The following is a 20,588-nucleotide window of genomic DNA, read 5'->3' on the forward strand; positions in this document are numbered from 1 at the left end:
GTTCTTTTGTTTTAAGCCAGGGGCAGTCGCTCCTTTTATGCCACAAAGTGCCAAGACTGTGGCAGGGCTGCATACTTTATGATTATTTTTAATGCAACAGAAGAAGTGAAGAATTGAGATTGTTATTTAAGTGGTTTTTGCTTTTAATTAACAATTTTTGATTGATTTATCTAAAATATCTTCCAAATGCTTGGTTTTGCTTCAAAGTGGTGAATACCTTGAAGTGTTTGTGGCTGAAATCAATGACTATCAGATTTCAGTCAGGTACAGTCAGATGAGCAGGTTGGTAGCTAAGGTTTTCTTCACAGAAGAGAGGGGGTTATGGACAACTTTTTACTGCGCATCAGCCACTTTCATACAGCCCAGCACTTTGTTTGCCTATGGTACAAAATTTCATCAGTGCGTTCTCCGGAAGGGTTAAAGTGGCAGTTTTGGAGCACTTTTAAAGCAAGTGGTGTGTAAAGTTTTAATAATCCAGTCACTTCACATGCATCTGGCAGTTGAAGACTTTTACCTTTTGTTTTGAATGCAGAATGCTGAAGGTATATTGGCATACCGGTCTTTAGGACAGCTGTTGAATGATTGAATAGATGTTGGTTTCTCCTCTGTCATTTAGCAATGAGAATATGAGCACTGAGATACATCTACTGAAGTAGTATGGACTACTGATTGCTATGTGATGGAAGAGCTCCTAGAGAAATTGGTAAAATCTTGGCTGGGCTTTGAAGCCCACAACTAAAGTGACATTGAGACTGTGCCCAGTCTTAACTGTGTAACAGATTCATCCTCTTCGTGTGTCAGTTGCCTGCATCTTGTTAGTCCTGCTCTGCTGCAGTAAGAATGCAATTTCACTTATTTTTGTCCTATCAGTTGTATCATTCTTCTTGTCTTGTCCTCTTTTGTGGATTACAGAGATATGTGGGAAAGTTGTACATAGGCCACCGCCACAGAAATGGGGTTAACTACAGGCCTGATGGTTCCAAATTCACAGGAGCTGTTTATCTTGGCCGTGTAGAAGCCTATGGGATGCTGGAATGGAAGGATGTCAGAAAATTTCAGGGAACTGGGAAATTGCTGTGCTAATACTGCAATTCCTGTGCCTTTCAAAGTCAGCAGTGGTTTGGTTTGGTGTTTTTTGGTTGTTTTTTTTTTTTTTTCCGAGTAGCTCCCTTAGTATTTTAGTTCTTTAGAGCAAAATTGTCATGCTTTGATCTCCCATGAGTTAGGGTGCTATTTCAACAGCTTAGCTTCTGTACTCAACTTTCCCATGGGGAAATACCGAAGGAGATGATAATAGAATCATTTGAGCTGGAAAAGACCCTTAAGATCATCAAGTCCAACCATTAACCCAGCACTGCCAAGTCCACCACTAAACCATATCCGTAAGTGCCACATCTACATGTCTTTTTAAATACCTCCAGGATGGTGACTCCACCACTTCCCTGGGCAGCCTGTTCCAAGACCTGACCGCCCTTTCAGGGAAGAAATGTTTCCTAATATCCGGACTAAACCTCCTGTGGTGCAACTTGAGGCCATTTTCTCTTTCTACTTGGGAAAAGACACCAACCCCCACCTCACTACAGCCTTCTTTCAGGTGGTTGTAGAGAGTGGTAAGGTCTCCCCTGAGCCTCCTTTTCTCCAGGCTAAACACCCCCAGTTCCTCATCACTCTTGTGCTCCAGGCCTTTCACCAGCTCCACTGCCATTCTCTGGACCAGCTCCAGCACTTCAATGCCTTTTTTGTAGTGAGAGGCCTGAAACTGAACACAGTATTTGAGGTGCAGCCTCACCAGTGCTGCCTGGAAAAGTTTCTTGTTCACGTATCTAATGTATGTAATTTGGGTATTTATTCTCCTTCTTTGATGAAGAGCTTATTTGTTAGACAGTACTCTCAAAAGGCATATTAGGATGAATTAGAAACTGGAAAAGCACTGCATTTTAGGAAACTGTGAAGATAGCACTCTGAAGTTTCCAGGTAGCTAGTTGGCTGGTTTGCATCATTTTCAGCCCTGATGTTGCTAGTAGAAGCTGGAAATCTTGTTTTCTAAGAGCTTGCAGTCCTTCTTTATTTTCCTAAAAGGTATATCTGACCAGTCCCAAGTGTAGGGGAACAGTGCCCACCTGTTCCTGCTGATCCCTGGGTATCTCTGCAAGTCCTCAAATAATCTAAAACATAGAGAGAAACAACATAACAGTGTTTGCATTTAGAGGGCCAATCAACACTGAGGAGACATCAACAAGAACACAGCATTCTTGCTCAGTGTTGATAATGTGGCGTTAATTACAGATTTAGGAGAGCTTTAGTTTGAGTATATGATGTAAAATCTAAAGCTCGGGCGAAAACAGAGAAACTTGAGATCATAACCATACTCAGAATTTTATTCTTGCCAGTATATTCTGCCAGTGATAGTGCTTTTGTCCTACTCATTTATCTGTGTAGCTAAACAGCTCAGTGTGAAGTTGCTGATTTTTGCTCCAAATGGCTGTTTTGAGGTTGTGATAGCTCAGTGTGAACCTGTCTCGAACCATCTGTGTGGTCCAGATACGCATGAGTCTGCTTGAATTTGATGATGTTTATGCCTTACCTACCACAGTGTCAAGGTCAAACTAGGATACCTTTTGTAGGAAGACTGAAACTCCTGTCCTGTAGTGCGCTATTTGCTGCTGAGACTCTTCCGTTGGCATGTCGTGTCATGCTTGCAAGACTATAGATACCCTAAATTTAGTTACATTGTAAGAAAAGAAATGTGCCATTTCCAGAATCTGTGTCTGCGCCAGATGTGTTTCAGAAATGTTTGTTTTGAGAAGGTAGTAAAATCTAACCAAAAACCTGTCCTGGACCAAAAGGCTGCAATCTAAAATTGATCACAGAATAAAATTAAAATAAAATCTTGCCTAGGCCTTAAAAGCGTCAGGAATTGTAATCTAAACATATACATCCTACTGTAGTTAAATTTAGGGCCTTCCACTGTTCGTGTGCTGGAAGATTTGTGTTTGCTGTTAATAGACCAAAGTGAACGTGAAGGCTTTGCTGTTCAGATTGGCTTTGGCAGTTATTGCTCTGTCAATAGTAAGTGGACCAGTAAGGCCAAAAGCAGCCAGATTGGTTTAAATACAATCCAGACTTTAACTGTACAAATTGTTTGCTCTCTGACTGATACTCGTGAGTTTACTTGTTTCTTAAGGGGCTGTACAAATCTGATGAGCGATTTGGACCAGGGGTTGAGAGCTATCCAGATGGCTGTCAGGATGTTGGCTTGTGGCTCAGAGATCATCTAATTAAGCTATGTACTGAAGTACCTGGTTATTTTCCTGTCTTGGATTATCCAGCGCACTACAGGTACACTGATGACAGATCTCAGAAGGGGTATATTTCACTTGAGGAAGACCCATTTCTCCGTAGCTATAAACATCTCCCTTTTGATGGTAATGATATTTTACCTGAAGGAGTCTTTGCATATTCTCGTAACATGGATCGTCTTACTCTGACTCACTCCTTCCTGGAGAGTGTGATGCTCTGTATTTTCAGAAGAAGCTGCCTGAGGAGGACCCTTGGCCTGTTGCAAATGTAACCTCCCTGCTGGTTCGAAGGTAGATGCACGTGCATAAGCAGAGGTAACTGCTGATGATTTGTTTATTATGTGTGGATTTTTAACAATTACTACCCATGGGTGTTTGTTGTTTTCAAATTTACGTTGCAGGATAAAAGCTGCACTCGAGATTGGGTTTTGTGGCCTTGAGATTACAAGTTGCCAATAAGGGTTGTTTTTTGTTAAAAAAGGAAGCAAATAACATATTCATCTCTCAATTTATAGATTTTATTCCTTTAAGTTAAACATTGGGTTTATCCTGGTCACACCTAGAAAAATAATCCCATTACTCATTAACAAGTCAGGGTTTCTGGAAGTCCAGTTTTGAAAAGAATTGGGAGTCAAGGGCTGTAGAGACCTGTTCTGACCTTCGCTGTCCGGAGAGTGTAGTCTGGCATAGAAAAAAAAATATGGGGAAGCATAGCGCCAGGTTTTCAAAAGTACTGAAAATATGGATATTGATAACTCTTTGTGGTTGTCTTGACTCTTGTTCTTCTTCAAGGCTATTCAAAATACGCTGTAACAAAAAAGTCAACAGCTAGTAGAACTGCCAACTGCACATCAGTTTTTATGTAGCTTGGTACTTGTATGTGCAGATGCTTTTTGAGCCCACGGAGGATTTCCTTGTTTGCTTTTCTGATAGGAACACAAGCTACCTACGTATATTTTATAGTCATAGTTAAAGCAGGTGATGAAAATTAGATCATAAACAAATGTCATGACTGTGCATGATAAATTGGGTCATAAAAACACATGGTAGTTAGATTTTGTTTTCTTATCCGTCCATCAAACATCTACTAAAATACTTTTAACTTGTCTAGATAAAATCTATATGCTACTGCCAGCACCCCATTCATATAAGCAAGCTCACACTATCTAAAATAGCTCTTAAAATGATAGCTGGCCTTATTTTCCCATCTTGCGGACCAGCATATTTTATTCTTGATGCATTTTCTTTAGCTGCAGTAGTGGTCCAAGAGTACCTAGCTGCTTAAATGTGCTGTGCTTTTCTCTCCTTTTCTAGGCGCTGTCAAGTGGAGTTCAATTCAGATGTCAACCTCATTCTCAGTGGAGCCCGCAATGCTTATGGGCCTTCAGGCCCCAGAGAACTTGCCTCGGAGCAGCTAATTAAGAAGGCAGCAAGAGGAGACTATGATGGGGTCTCTGCGATTCTGAGGAACGGGCTTGCTCATCCAGACATAGCTGACAAACATGGATACACAGCACTTGCTGCTGCGGCTGTAAGATTCTAAGCATGACTCTTTACCACATGATGAGAAAGTTCCTGGCGTAGTAGGCTGGATTAATTTTTTCTCTTGTTTCATTACATAGTATGAAGGAATGTTCAACAAGCAGGAAACCCAGAAAAGCGGTGTGGCATGAGTAGTGTCTGTAATGACTGGTATCGTGCCAACCCCCATGGTAAACAAAGAACCTAAAAGAAGCCCTTCAGTAAATATTAGCAGTGATTTCAAATGTCAGGTTTGATTTCAGGTTGTGATTATGCAGTGGGCTAGATCTATGTTCTTGGATGTGATTGTGCCCTTATTATTTTTGATCCTATTTGAAATCAGATGCACACAGAGTTGTTTTGTTTTTGCTGAAAAGCGGTTGTGGCTGAAACTACGCATGTACAACTCCAGTTTCTGTAGGAGGGGGATGCAATCTCTCCCCCTGCCTTTTTCTTTGTTTTTCTGTCAGCTGCCTCAATACTCAGCATTCACTGTAAATGCCAAGCAGAAGCTAGATAATTTAGAACACTGTATTTCTCCTATAGCCGTCTCAGTCATTTCTAGTCTCTCTGTGCATGAAACCTCGATGAATTCCTGCAAAATCCATTAGTTGAAATTAACCAAAAAAGTTATGTTCTGAACCCTGTAAGACATTGAGCTTCTGTTTTGAGGAAAATATCAATGTGAATTAGATAAACAGTGTAGAGCATCATTACCTCAAAATTGTGCTGTCAGTTCTTTCCATGTCCCAGGCAAGAAGTGTGTACTTATATATGCAAATATGGATGCTTCCCCTCTACAGGTTCCTTCCCGTAATGCTCTTGTCAATCTTCTTCTTGATAGTGGAGCTGATGTGAGTAAGTGTAGTGATGAAGGATTATCTGCTCTCTCCATGTGTTTTATTCTTGTTTATCCAGAAGAATCTTTTAAGGTTAATATTGCTGAGAGGAGCTTGCACAGTTACAAGGTTTGTTTACTTCTAATCTAAAATAACAGAATCATAATGTAGTATTTTGCCAACCTGCAAGCTTGCTTTTAAAATTTGCTGTATATAAAACTCAGAACTTTAATACATTTTACATTCTGAAACTGCAGAATAATCTCTGCTCTCACTGCACTCACTTCCTAAGTCGAAGAACATGCTCCTATGCAGTTACAAGCTTACTCAGCAGTTGAAATAAGGCACTATATCAATAGCAGAATGCAAGGCTGTGCTGGCTAGGTGTTTAACACAGTGAAGATGCAGTGGGAGAGTTAATGGGAATTACAAAAATGTAAGTAGAACAGTAGGATGTAGGTGATTCTCCTGGTACTACGTAACCTTGCTGGCATCATGGAGGTGGCTACTACGAAGAGATTGTTCTGTCAGAAGTCTGGTGATGCTTGGGGAGTACTCAAAAAGGAAGAGTCGTATCCCTAACCTTTCTTCTGCCACAAAATGAAACACCTGCTCTTACTTCCTGTGTAGGAACAGGATATGAATTTTGTAAGGGTACAAACCTGGGAATGGGAAAGCAATGAAAGCAAGGATGCTGGGACTCACCAGCCAGGATGAGAAAACAGCTGAAAAAGGGGTCTGGGCAGGAACTGTGTGGTCTTAGAAGTGCTTCCGCGTAGCCTAGAAATGGAGGGGTGCCTCTGGAACTTTCACATGAGGTTAGACAGATTAGGCTTGTGCTTTGAGGAAACTTGTTGGAAATTAAGTACCAAATAATCCTTGGTTGCTCTGAAGTCACTGTTCCAGTTCCAAGAGTACGATCATGTGGTCGTGCGAAACACTGCTAAAGTTGCAAGGCAACTATATGGGAAAGGGAGAAGGGGAGTGAGAGAGAACTGCTGCTGAAAACCACACAGAAAATCAGTGTAGAGCTATTACCTCTCATAGTACTATAAGGTAATTAGGAGTAGAGAGGGGATCTTTCTATGTTGGTCGTTGTCTGTAACAGTCTGTGAGATCTGGCGAGTAGACATACACTGCTTTCACTTTTCCTCTGAGTTGAACTTGCATCCAGATTTGGAAAAATTAGCCTTGTAGATCCTAGTATCAGATTCTCATGCAAGCTAATGCAGGTTGAAAATCTGTGTGTGTCTCGTGTTATTTCAGCAATTCTTTTTCTCTTAAGTTAGGTGATGTATACTGGAAGAAAGATTCAACTGTTCTGAACACGCTTTAGACACCATGGAATCATAGTAAAGTGAGGGTCGGAAACGACCTTAAGATCATCCAGTTCCAACCCCCCTGCCACGGGCAACCCCTCTAGACCATGTTGCCCAAGGCTCTGTCCAACCTGGCGTTGAACACTGCCAGGGACGGAGCATTTACCCACTTCTTTTTTGGGCAACCTGTTCCAGTGCCTCACCACCCTCACAGTAAAGAACTTCTTCCTTATATCTAACCTGAACTTGCCCTGAAATTGAACAAGAGAAATATTCTGTTATTTTAAGAAATTAAAACAAATGAACAAGCAAAAACTTAGTTACAATTTACTTCTAAATTATATCCCTAACAGCGCTTAACAAAATTCCAGTATCATTATATGCTGTATTGCGTTAAAGCTGTGATTAACAGGTGTGTTAATATACTGAGTCATGCACTGGAAGAAGATTTGTTTCATTTTAGTAACACTTCTTTTTTCTTTTTTTTAATCTTTAAGTGGACTGAAAAATCAGAATCCTCAGAAACTGTGAGTGATGCTGAAGGCATAGTGTGAGAGTAAGTCTCATGCGCTAGAAATGGGAGACCAACTCTCATAAATGGTTTTGCAAAAAGAAGGTAACATTATTTCACATATTTCACATAAATGTGCATCCGTTGCAAGGAAAGATATTTTTTGATTGTTTAACTGGGCAAACCTTGTTTACGAGTAGAAACCACTAACTGTTTATACGCTCTAATGTGGCTCACGGCAGCACTGAGAAAGACTATAGTTGAAAAGTGCAGTTCAAGCAAAGGACATCATGCTTGAACAAGACAAGATTTCTTGTTAGAAGATTGTGAAAAGCTTCTAAATATGCCAAGGAGAGTTGCAGTGTAGTGCAGACCTGAGGAAGGAGAATATATTTGTTACTTGAAGTCTTGACTACATAGGAACTTGCTTGTTGTTTTCTGCAAGTGTCTGTTCACCAGTGTCAACTGAAACAGTCCAACTGTTTTGCATTTGTGGATCTTTGAAAGGGACACATTTTGCTTTTTGCTTTGCTTACAGAGCAGTCACCAAAGATGTCAAAATTTTTGTGTGGGTTTTATGGCAGTGTAGGTCGTTTTGACATCTCAGACCCCTCAGACTGAAAGTTCGTGGTTGGCCTTCTGACCTCCATCCCTTATTTGTGCCACATTTTACTTTTGTGGCACAAAAGTAAAACATGCTCCCACCTCCCATGATTCTTGTTGTCTGAAATACTGTGCATACCGCATATTGTTCATTGGAATATAGAGATCTGCTGAATGTAGGGCTTGTGGGTAAAGCCGAGTTATTACAATGCCTGCAAAGATGAGTATACCGTGAGAACACTTTGTGATGGAATTTCTGGGTGATATCCAAGCATCCAAGTGCTGTCTGCTTCATTTTGTAGGGGTGTCAGATTCTTTTGTGTGTGTGGATAGTTTGCCTCCATAGAGATGCAGATGGCACCTGGAATATACTGTCCTAATCTAGCATAGCTCCGGTTCCAGCTTTTGTTTAAGAGAAACACTGGACCTTTGTTTTGTTGGGATGGATGGGTGAATGAAGTTTACTTGAGGAAAGAAACTTCCAAGCAGTCTTTGATGGCAGGAGGGAGGACTCTGTTTCTTTCATTAAACAATACGAAGACTAAATGTTTTACAAGTCACATGTGAGACTGGTAAAGACGCAGATAACCTTGCCTAGCTTTTTACCTGTCCCTATGCTGCAGCTTTTCATGACTGCAGAGACTGCTCTTTGCATGCCACTGCTTTAGTTTAGAGGGCTGAGATACACTGACTGTACTGTCTCCTCTTCAGGTCATAATGTTGTTGCCTGACTGGTGTATGACAGTTGTGATGTGACCCTAAAGACTGCCATGTCTTCCCTCTGCTAAGTGACAGTTGTAATGTCTATTACCTGCAAGCCATTTTAGTCCACTAGCTTTTCTTGGAAGGTGCTAATATGTTATTCTGGTATTTTCTATGTCAATTCTAGACGACAGAAGAGATGGGAAGCAATCCAGCTACTGCTTCATCGAGGTGCAGATCCCAACGCATCCTGGGCCCCACCACACCTTCTGTTCTTTGCTGATAAAGCTGCAGACGCAGAAGCAGTGGAACTCCTCTTAAAAAGGGGAGCCATGTCTGATGTGCGGCTTCCATCGAAGGTTTTACTGAATGATATTTCATAATATGGGATTCAAGGTGTGTACTGCAGCTTCAGTGCCCTACTGTAAAATATCTTGCATGTCAGAATCAGCTTTAGAATGGCCAGAAAGCTGTTTAAAGCGATTATCCTGTTCAAAGATTTATTTTTCTGTTTTTTAGTAGAAAGAACTCAAAGCTCCTTACTCTCCAAGTTTCTCTTTCTTACTATGTTTTCTGATTGCCAAGCTTGTGAGTGGTTGAGGAATATTTGCAAAGCTGGTCCTCACGTTGGTTATAGCTGTTGTGATATTTTAACAGGCCAAGTGTCTGGGGCCTTTAGTATTCCACAGTCTTATAAGTCTGGGCTCTAGATTTCTGGTGGCTGTCTGTGAGGCACAGCATATGGGAAGAGTGAGCTTGGATTATTCTTAAAATAATATTTATCACTATTTAAGTGCTGCTTCTGATAAACAGGAGTCTTAATGCTATATTTGTGTTTTCAGTTAGGGGGGTTAACTGCTCTCCACATAGCTGCCTCGATTCCTGGGGAGGAAGGGGTCCAGATAACTCAGTACCTCCTGCATTCTGCCCCAGATCTTAATGCAAGGGCAGAAGATGGAAATGAGCTATATGGTCCAGACAAGGTATGTTGCTTTTTGAGCTCATCTTTCAGCTATTGAAATTCAGATTGCAGAGGACCTGAGCAGGGAGTTGAGATTACTGCCTGCCTGATTTTGCAGTGAAAGCTTTGCATTTCCCTGAAAGAGCCTTAAAAAAAGAAAGAAAACCAAACCCCCAAAAAACTAGAGTCACTTGAGGTGTATTGTATTAGGTTGTAAATAAACACATGCTTCCGGTGCCCCAGAACACTCTGTCATGTCTTACATAAGACAGAGTCTAGAAGTTTCTTATGTGTAGTCCAGTACAAATCATAAAATCATCGAATCATAGAATAGTTACGGAAAGGACCTGAAGGTCATCTAGTTCCCACCCCCCTGCCATGAGCAGGGACACCTCACCCTAGATCATGTTGCCCAAGGCTCTGTCCAGCCTGGCCCTGAACTCTGCCAGGGATGGAGCATTCACAACATCTTTTAGCAACCTGTTGCAGTGCCTCACCAACCTCACAGTAAAGAACTTCTTCCTTATATATAACCTAAACTTCCCTGATTTAAGTTTAAACCCATTCCCCCTTGTCCTGTTGCTACAGTCCCTAATGAAGAGTACCTCTCCAGCATCCCTGTAGGCCTCCTTCAGATACTGGAAGGCTGCTATGAAGTCTCCACGCAGCCTTCTCTTCTCCAGGCTGAACAGCCCCAACCTTTTCAGCCTATCTTCATATGGGAGGTGATCGAGTCCCCTGGTCATCCTTGTAGCCCGTCTCTGGACTTGCTCCAACAGCTCCATGTCCTTTTTATGTTGAGGACACCAGAACTGCACACAATGCTCCAAGTGAGGTCTCATGAGAGCAGAGGAGACGGGCAGGATCACCTCCATCTACCTGCTGGTTGCGCTCCTCTTGATGCAGGCCAGGATACTGTTGCTTTCTGGGCTGCGAGCGCACACTGCAGCCCTCTCATGTTCACATCGACCAAGACCCCCAAGTCCTTCTCCGCAGGGCTGCTCTGAATCTCTTCTCTACCCAACCTGTAGCCATGCCTGGGATTGCCCCGCCCCAGGTGTACGACCTTGCATTTGGCTTGGTTGGACTTCATGAGGTTGGCATTGGCCCACCTCACAGGCGTGTCGAGGTCCCTCTGGATGGCATCCCTTCCCTCCAGCGTATCAACCGAACTACACGACTTAGTGGTGCTGGCAAACTTGATGAGGGTGCATCAATCCCATTGTCCATGTCACCGACAAAGATGTTGAACAGGATTGGTCCCAGTACCGACAACCACAACTCTTTGCATGTGGCCACCCAGCCAGTTCCTTATCCACTGAGTGGTCCATCCATCAAATTGATGTCTCTCCAATTTAGAGACAAGGATGTCATGCGGGACAGTGTCGAACGCTTTGCACAAGTTCAGAGAGATGACTTCAACTGCTTTGCCCCATCCATCAGTTCTGTAGCCCCATCATAGAAGGCCACAAAATTGGTCAGACATGATTTGCCCTTAGTGAAGCCATGCTGGCTGTCACCAACCGCCAACCATTTCTCATGTGCCTTAGCATGCTTTCCAGGAGAATGTGCTCCAAGATTTTGCCAGGCACAGAGGTGAGGCTGACTGGTCTGTAGATCCCTGGGTCATCCATTTTCCCCTTCTTAAAAATGAGGGGTTTTTTTTCCCTTTTTCCAGTCGTCGGGAACTTCACCTGACCGCCATGATTTTTCAAATATGATGGACAGTGGCTTAGCAACTTCATTTGCCAGCTCCTTCAGGACCCGCGGATGGATTTCATCAGGTCCCATGGGCTTGTGCACGTTCAGGTTCTTAAGATGGTCTTGAACCTGATCCTCTCCTACAGTGGGCCCAAGGTCTTCATTCTCACAGTCCCTGTGTCTGCCTTCCAAGACTTGGGCAGCGTGGTCAGAGCACTTGCTGATGAAGGCTGAGGCAAAGAAGTCATTGCGAACCACAGCCTTCTCCAAAGCCAGGGTAGCCAGTTCTCCTGATAGCTTCTGGAGAGGGCCGACATTATCCCTAGTCTGTCTTTTGTTTGCTCCATACCTATAGAAGCCCTTCCTGTTATCTTTCACCTCCCTTGCCAGATTTAATTCTAACTGGGCCTTAGCTTTCCTAACCTGGTCCCTAGCTTCCTGGGCAATGTCCCTGTATTCTGCACAGGCTGCCTGTCCTTGCTTCCACCTTTTATAAGCCTCTTTTTTCCCCTCTAAGTTTTCTCAGCAGTTCCTTATCCATCCATGGAGGTCTCCTGGCCTTCCTGCCACATTTCCTTCTAGTTGTTACACAACACTCCTGAGCTTGTAAGTCAGGATATAAGCATCCCTTCCCTCAACCTGGTTGATCCCTGAATATCAACCAGCAGTCTTGGCCCTCCTGCCCTTCAGGGCTTTATCCCACAGAACCTTACTAAGCAGGTTCCAGAAGAGGCCAAAGTCTGTTTTCTTGCAGTCCAGGGCAGTGAGCTTGCTGTGTGCCCTTCTTACTGTCCTGAGGATCTCAAACTCGACCATCTCGTGATTGCTACAGCCAAGGCTGCCCTGGAGCATCACTTTCCCAACCAGCCCCTCCTTGTTGGTGAGTACGAGGTAAAGCATGGCACCTCTCCTTGTTGGTTCCTCTATTACTTGCAAGAGGAAGTTGTCTTCCGCACAATGGAGGAACCTCCTGGACTGCTTGTGCCAGGCTGTACCGTCCCTCCAGCAGATATCCCCCATGAGGACAAGGGCCTATGAGCACGAGGCTGCTCCTATCTGTCTGTAGAGCACTTCATCCAGAGAGTCCTCCTGATCAGCAGCTTGTACAAGATCTCCTTTGACTGTGACTCACAAGCTCTCTGTTGACTCATCACCTGTCCCCAGACAGAGATCCATACTCAAATGTCTGAAGATATATATGTCTGTTATGGGACTTGCTTGCTTCATCTCCATGGAGTTGTATTTTAGTACTTTGTCCTTAACTAGTAAACAGGAGAACTTAATACCTATTTATCAACAGTATTTAGTTACAGAATGCCCAGACACAGTCTAGGCAAAATTTACTTTTTCAAATATCACTTTTATATTGATCTGGTAACCCTTTATTCATAGAGCTTAAATGAATATGTGAATGAGCCCCACTCAAGGCAGGTCCTTTGTGCCTGAAAGCTTGCTGCTTCCCTCTCACGCCCAACTCTCTGTCATTTGGCCCAGTGAAAGTTATTAACATCTATCTCTCAAATTTGCTATCCCCAGACTTCTCCAGTCGTTTTACTAAACTTCCTAGTGAGTGGTGCGAAAGCCAGCAAGACATGAATGTAAAGAAAGTAGGAAAAGGGTGGCTATTGTTTTTGTGGGGCTGAGCAAGCCATGGTAAGAACACTCCAAAGGGAGGCAAGCCTAGCAGTTCCGAAAAGCTGAAAGGGGCAGGATTGAAGTGTGGTTTCTGCATCCCTGTTTATCTTTCTCCAATACAAAAGCACACCAATAATCCAGAGCGGCATTCTGTTGGAAACTCAGCCATGAGCAAATCTAGAGGAAACCATTTTCAGTATTTTTTATGAAACCAACATTCTACCTTTTGTTCTGTCACTACAAAATTTATACTTTACATAGGATAAGTAGTAGAACAAAGAAAATATTTGTAGTGTGTTGCTGTTCTTTAACTATATTCCGTTCACTGGAAGGGTATCAAATATCTATAAAAATAAATCTGAATGCAATATATACAGCTAGAGGAGCTAGAGTGTGTGCTATGAAAGGGCTGACAACTGCATACAACATGAAATAGATTCTGTATCAAGTCTTTGTTTCTCAACCTTTTTCCATATGCTGTCTTCATAATTTTAAAGTCAATTTTGGTATTCTTCTGGGCAAAAGTGTTTTCTTGCAACACAAAAATTTAGGTTTCATGATTTTTAATGAAATAGTCCCATATCCAACAATTTCTACTGGTTCCTTATGTCTGATAAAGTAATGATCTAATAGGCTGTAAGGGATCAACCTGTCTAATCCTTATCTTTGTAGTAAAGGTTTTGGTTTTTTTTTTTTTCCAAATACGTTATGACTCAGACCAGGTGATTTTTAAAGCTACCCTTTCACAGTATCACAGTATCACAGTATGCTAGAGATTGGAAGGGACCTCAAAAGATCATCTAGTGCAATCCCCCTGCCAGAGCAGGAACACCTAGGTAAGGTTACACAGGAATGTGTCCAGGCGGGTTTTGAATGTCTCCAGAGAAGGAGACTCCACAACCCCCCTGGGCAGCCTGTTCCAGTGTTCTGTCACCCTCACTGAGAAGTTTCTTCTCAAGTTTAAGTGAAACCTCTTGTGTTCCCGTTTGTACCCATTACCCCTTGTCCTATCATTGTTTGCCACTGAGAAGAGCCTGGCTCCATCCTCGTGACACTCCCCCTTTATATATTTATATACACTAATAAGGTCACCCATCAGTCTCCTCTTCTCCAAACTATAGAGACCCAGCTCCCTCAGCCTTTCCTCATAAGGGAGATGCTCCACTCCCTTGATCATCTTAGCTGCCCTGCGCTGGACTCTCTCCAGCAGGTCCCTGTCCTTCTTGAACTGAGGGGCCCAGAACTGGACACAATATTCCAGATTCGATGGTGATGCTATGATTCATGCTAAAAGAAGTAAAAACTACTGTCTGGTGACTGAATTTTTGAGTGTTACTGAAGCTATGACAAATACAGGCCGATACTGCAAGTGTGCTGTGGTAAATACTGTAAAGCTTTAGGGCTTTGCCTGATCTGACCAGGGTCTGGGTTTCCTGCTGTAGAACTGTCAATAAAGGCTTCTCCAGTCACTAACGTGTCACATTTGCATGTGCACATTTGCAGGCAGTGATTGAACTCCTCAGACATGGGGCTGACCCAAATCTGCCATTGATTGGAGCAGTAAGAAGTGCCCTGTGTGCTGCTGTCAGTACGGCTTATGAGCAGCAGAGGACGGCAGCACAGAGGATTGCCTTGGTGAGATAACTTCTGGGTGTTTATTGGGTTTTTTTTCAAACCTCAGAAAACCAGAGAGTTCTGTCTCCTTTCTCTGTAATGGGTAATCTGATTTCTCCCCACTCTTCCTGTGTCTGTTCCTAATGCTGTTTATTTCTGTCCTGAGGAACAGGTGTTTTGTATGGAAATTCATTTTCATGTTCAAGTAAAGAGGATGATAACTTCCTTGTGTAGAAAAGGAAAAACTGCATTAAAGTCAGATGGGGTAGTTGTAGTGCCCACAGTCCTATCAAATCTGACTATAACCTTGTTTATGAACCCAACCAGCATCCACATGAAGAGAGCTGCGTTGTCTTTGATTGTTAATGCAAAATATTCAATACCACTGGTGATGAGTGAGCTTTCTCATTCATGATTAGGTCAATGGCAGCATTTGGCCTTGTGAAAACTGGAGTTTTTTCTCCTCATCCAAGGGAGCACAGGGCTGATCTTATTCAGAGTGGAAGTGAAAGGCTGCAGCTGATGGGTCTGGGAGAGGAGGGAATTTCCTCAGGTGGGTTCTGTTCTGAACCCTCCCTCACTAGTTGTCTGCGCTTCATGTGTTGCTGGAATATCGTGAGATATCCAGAAACAAATAGCTACTGCCTGCAAGAAGGTTTTACTTACAGAACATGTTTAGATTTGACAATTCATCATCAGCTCTAAAGGGGCAGAAGAAATGCATGGTTTGGTGCACAAAATGGTCTCACAAACAGAGGTTAAGCTCTGATGCTCAGCACTGTCTCTGTAGCTGTGGTATGAATGCAGTTTCTGGGAAGGTTTTCTTTTTGCTTGAATGTGTCATGATTTGCTGTCTTCAGGTTGATAAGCTGCTTGAAGCTGGTGCAGATATCCTTGCACCAGTTACTCTTCAGGAAGGACAGAGAAAAGCTGTGGGAACAGTTGTTGACTACGCCTATTATGAGTATTACCAGGTATAACTTCAGTTTCCATATCTGAAAGTCCTGTGCATTTGCATCCATTCAAATATATGGCCTGTTATGTCCTTATGAATTGACCAGGGCCTCCTTCAAAACCTTTTATGGAAATTTGATTTTCTCTTCTTTTTTTGGTGAGACTCAGTTCAGCACCAAATGAAACACTAATCAGTTAAGTTTCAATACCCTCTGATAGTTTTGCCTGTGAAGACAATCCTTGCTGTCCATCTTATCGTAAGATTCCATTCATAATCTGATTGAACAGGGTTACTCGTAGTCTTAAACTTGGGCATTAAAACCAAAAATAGTATGTGTTTCTGTGAGGCTACAACCAAATCAGGGGAAGTTATTATGGGTTATAAATCATGTTAATTTTTGATGTCTTGTAAGCCATGAGAGGACATTATTGGTCAAATTTAAAAATAATGGATTTCCTAACTAAAATACATATATTTAAATAAAAAATACATTAAAATATGTATTATGCATTATATGTTATAGATAAATAACTAAATATATATTTATTAAGTGAATTTACTAAAGGGATCTTTAATCATTTAGTAATGCCTTATAAAAAGAATCCCACTGTGAAGTATAATGAGAAACTTCTGCTGATGTGTTTTTTCTGTATATATTTGTTTAAAAAAACTACTTTAAAAAGGCCTGGGATTCTGTGACAGTTCAATTAAACCTCTTTTTTTTTTTTTATAGCATTCTTATTAACAAGAAAACTTACATGTTGAGCAGATTGCTTATGTCTGAAACATAAACAGCAGTTGTTCTGAAAAGAACGGTAGTAATGGTCACCTTGTTCACAGAGCAGCCTGCTTAGAGCTACTAAGGGTTTTTCATCCCACACCAATGTTCTACGTAGACATTACCTTGTGATCATAGCTGATTCTCAAACAGGAAAATAAATTAAGCAATTCATAGCTGTAATCACAGGTCAAATTTGATCACTGTACTCCATGTATCTTACTGTCTTGCTCTGGACGTTTTTTCTATGCTCTCCTTCCTGGCACTTGCTACAGGGAAGTAGCACGGGAAATTGAGGAGTGTAGTAGTGGGCAAACAGTGCCCCCCAGCTGTCTTTTAATTTTCAAGAAACTTCGTGGTGCTTCCAGACGTGCTGGGAGAAGAGCTCTGCAAGATGAGGGCAGCTTCCAAGTGCAAGGTCCTGCAGATGGGTCCATGCAACCCCTGGTATCAGTGCAGGCTGGGGGTGAAGCAGCGATTGAGAGCAACCCTGAAGAGAAGGACATGGGGGTACTGGTGGTTGAAAAGCTGGATGTGGCCCAGCAGTGTGCACTGGAGCCCAGAACCCCTCACCCTGTGTTGGGCTGCATCCCCAGAGCATGAGCAGCCAGTCAAGGGAGGGGATTCTCCCCCTCTGCTGCTCTCTGGGGAGACCCCCCCTGCAGTCCTGATCCAGCTCTGGGGCAACAGCACAAGAGGGACGTGGAGCTGTTGGAGCGAGTCTGGAGGAGGCCACGGAGATGCTGCGAGGGCTGGAGCAGCTCTGCTCTGGAGCCAGGCTGAGAGAGCTGGGCTGGTTCAGCCTGGAGAAGAGAAGGCTCCGGGGAGAACGTACTGCATCCTTTCAGTACTTAAAGAGTTTATAAGATGGAGACAAACCTTTTAGCAGGCTGGTTGCAATAGAACAAGGAGTAATAGTTCTAAACTTGAAAGAGAGTAGATTTGACTAGATGTAAGGAAGAAATTTTTTACAATGTGAGTGGTGAAACACTGAAATAGGTTTCACAGAGAAGATGTGAAAGATCTTCTCTGTGAAACCTATTCCAGTGGGAAGGGATGCCCCATCCCTGGAAACACCATCCCTGGCTTAGTGGTGCTCTGAGCAACCTGATCTTGTTGAAGATGTTCCTGCTTATTGCAGGGGGTTGGACTAAATGACCTTTAAAGGCCTGTTCCAACCCAAACTATTCTATTATTCTATGATTTTCTCTTGACGAAACATCTGGAAATTGTTTTAGTTAATTTCTTGAGCACTCACCAAACCGATAACTGGAACAACTAGGACATCTAACCTGGACATGTTCTGTGCTCCATAGCATGAACTGAGATCCAAGCCAGGATCCAGCAGGGACGATGCTGTGCTTTTAGAATTGGTTGGCTTTAACTCTGAAACACTAACTTGTGTGCTACTGTTCCCAGGTGTTAGTGAATTATCTCATGTTATGTTGCAGGATAGAATTGCTCACACACCATACCACATACTGCCAGCATTTGAGCAGGAAGCTTTTCAAACACGCCGATCACTGCTGGAACACTTTAGAGTGAAGCTCCGTGAGCGTGTCATCCTGAAAGAGAAAGAGTGGGATGAGGAAGAGCTGAGAAGATCCAAGAAATGTTAGTTCAAGTCTAAGATTAGTTCAAGATTAAAGGTAGCATCACCTGGTGTGAAGGGGAATTGATTATTATAGTTCTCATTATTGTCTGAAAAGGTAACTCCTAATAAAACCTGCTTATCCATGTTTGGTAAGGAGATGTAGGGGTTATGGAATCCTAGAATAGTTAGGGTTGGAAAGGACCTGAAGATCATCTAGTTCCAACCCCCCTGCCATGGGACACCTCACACTAAACCACGTCACCCAAGGCTCTGTCCAGCCTGGCCTTGAACACCGCCAGGGATGGAGCATTCACAACTTCCCTGGACAACCCATTCCAGTGCCTCACCACCCTTACAGTAAAGAACTTCTTCCTTGTATCCAATCTAAACTTCCCCTGTTTAAGTTTGAACCTGCCACCCCTTGTCCTCTCACTACAGTCCCTAATGAAGAGTCCCTCCCCAATTCTACAAATATTAAAGAGAATGAACAGGCTTTGTGAAGAAATCTGAATATGAGTTTAGTGCCTGTCAGCTGCTTCCTGGTAAATCCCTGTACAAGATCTACTACCATGTGTTAAGGAGTGATTGTAGGAGTTGGCTCTTCTTTCATGGGAGAACCTTGGAATTGCTTGTCATTACTGCAGGGATCAGGATACATGCAGTGGTCACTGCGGATATCTAGTGTACCTTCATTCCTTATGGCAACTGACTATCAGGTCCTCTCCCATTATGTCAGTGCTCTTCTGCTATTAAAGTAGCAACAATGAATATATTAATATGTTACATAAATCTTAATTTGGATGGTCTGAGTTACACCCTCAGTACTGGTCAAATGCGTGGTGAAATGAGGCTTAGATCCTAGGTCTCTGATAGGTCTTTGGGACAAAAGATGTAGCACACTTGGGAAGTGAACTCAGAATGTAAGGCTGTTACCTTTGCAGTTCAGCATCACCTGTGACTCTGTGGCTTGTCACAAGCAGGTTGTAAGAATAAGTTATCTGTATGGTTTCTTCCTCTTGGCTGTGACAGGCAGCAATTGGCTCCTATTTTCTTGGCTTCTGAAGCTTGTGGATGGAAGATGCATTTTATTATGTATCTTCAATTTTTCTACAGTAGACAAAGCCAAGCAGACTTTTAATGACAGTGGGTCTTGTGACTAGTATTTGAATTCTTATGTCAGAATACCAATTTTTGTTTTCCCCCCTGTTCTCTTTTGCTGGTGTAGCGGATTCAGCCATTCATAAACGTGTTTCAAAGAAGAAAGGAGGGAGCCAGCATGTGGAAGAAATGAGGTAGGACAGTACTACAGGATACTGCTCTCAAGGATTGACTATTACAAGTCAAAAATCCTATGCCCTGGGGATTTTTCTTCCTCACCAAAATTACTGTCGCCCTGCCATTTTTCTCCTTTCTAATGTTTCTCTCCAGTCTATCCAGACTTACCAGCTGCCATTAGGTTCTTTCTGGGCTCTGATCACATCCCTCCTTTTCAGCTCCAGACTTTGCTATTACTGTTTATAATATTCAGTCTTCTTGTGAGAAGCAGAGTGTCCTTGTGTTTTAAACCAATTAATGACATCAGTACATTAGAGGAGCATGCAAATACTAAGAATTAGGCCCGTACAAATTTTGTAGCTTACATTTCTCCAGAAATTTCAGGAATAAGTTGTACAGTTTGAATGTTATTCTTGGAACTGTGTATTAACAAAAGTTTGAGTAATAATGGAATACTGGCCTCAAGGATATTGAATTCTGTCACCAGTTTCTCATACCGTACGGAATTCACAGGCTTCTGAACTTTGCCTCAGTATTTGAATCAAGAGGAAGTAAGATAGGTGTCAGGAGCTGGGGCCTTTTTGAAGACAGAAATTTTGAGGTAGCATTTTTTTCTGAACCAAGATAGATCAATAGTAGCATAAGATGCAGAAATACCTAGAAGAACATGAACTAACTCAAACTAAAACCTGGAAAGTTAAACTAGTACACCAAGATTTTACAAATAAATCTCAATGATGACTTCCAGCAACAAATGAAACCTTAGTGAAACTTGCTATTTGGAAATGATCCTTAGATGCTTTTAAAAGGATATGAATCTGAAGTCCAGCTTGCACTTATATCTAATATTCTGCTTCCCTGTCCCACTGACAGCCTTAGTCCAAGCAATCTGTTTTATGTTCCAACTTTGGAATAACTGTTGTGGTGCAGAGGCCTATGAAAGCCCTTGTTTGTCTCTGCAGTATTCCAGGGTGTTCTGTGAGTGTTTTAAGTTTGCCAGCTTGGCTTTGTTATCTCTGGCCATATATGATCTGTTTGCATGCCAGTTTGAAAAGAGACATCTCCAGGCCGAGTGTACACTAAAGCATGCAGTGTGCTAGTGTATGGCAGGATGTGGATGTTGGTTTGGTAAAAGCTTGGTCATTTTTCTCACTAGGCTTTTCTGGGGGCTGGCTTTGCAGCTGGTACGCAGTCTGCTCCCCACAAACCCCTGTGATAAGCTGCAGAGACTCCTGTTCTTTATTGCTGAGCATTATTGTTGAACATTATTATTTTTGTATT

At 42.5% G+C, this 20,588-nt stretch overlaps 1 pseudogene across 1 annotated transcript in view; it reads left to right on the forward strand.

Annotated features, from left to right (window-relative positions):
- Positions 1-415: 415 nt before the first annotated feature.
- Positions 416-20,588, forward strand: part of LOC308228365 (ankyrin repeat and MYND domain-containing protein 1-like) — a 31,577-nt pseudogene continuing 11,404 nt past the window's right edge. The window contains exons 1-11 of the transcript in view: positions 416-1,059; positions 3,185-3,614; positions 4,614-4,830; positions 5,624-5,788; positions 7,476-7,528; positions 8,982-9,153; positions 9,637-9,777; positions 14,595-14,726; positions 15,566-15,679; positions 17,890-18,052; positions 19,258-19,324. The product of the transcript in view is annotated as an ankyrin repeat and MYND domain-containing protein 1-like (transcript). The remainder of the gene's footprint in view (positions 1,060-3,184; positions 3,615-4,613; positions 4,831-5,623; positions 5,789-7,475; positions 7,529-8,981; positions 9,154-9,636; positions 9,778-14,594; positions 14,727-15,565; positions 15,680-17,889; positions 18,053-19,257; positions 19,325-20,588) is intronic.

The sequence above is a fragment of the Psittacula echo genome (assembly GCF_963264785.1).
Source record: "Psittacula echo genome assembly, chromosome: 18".
Taxonomy (NCBI): domain Eukaryota; kingdom Metazoa; phylum Chordata; class Aves; order Psittaciformes; family Psittacidae; genus Psittacula; species Psittacula echo.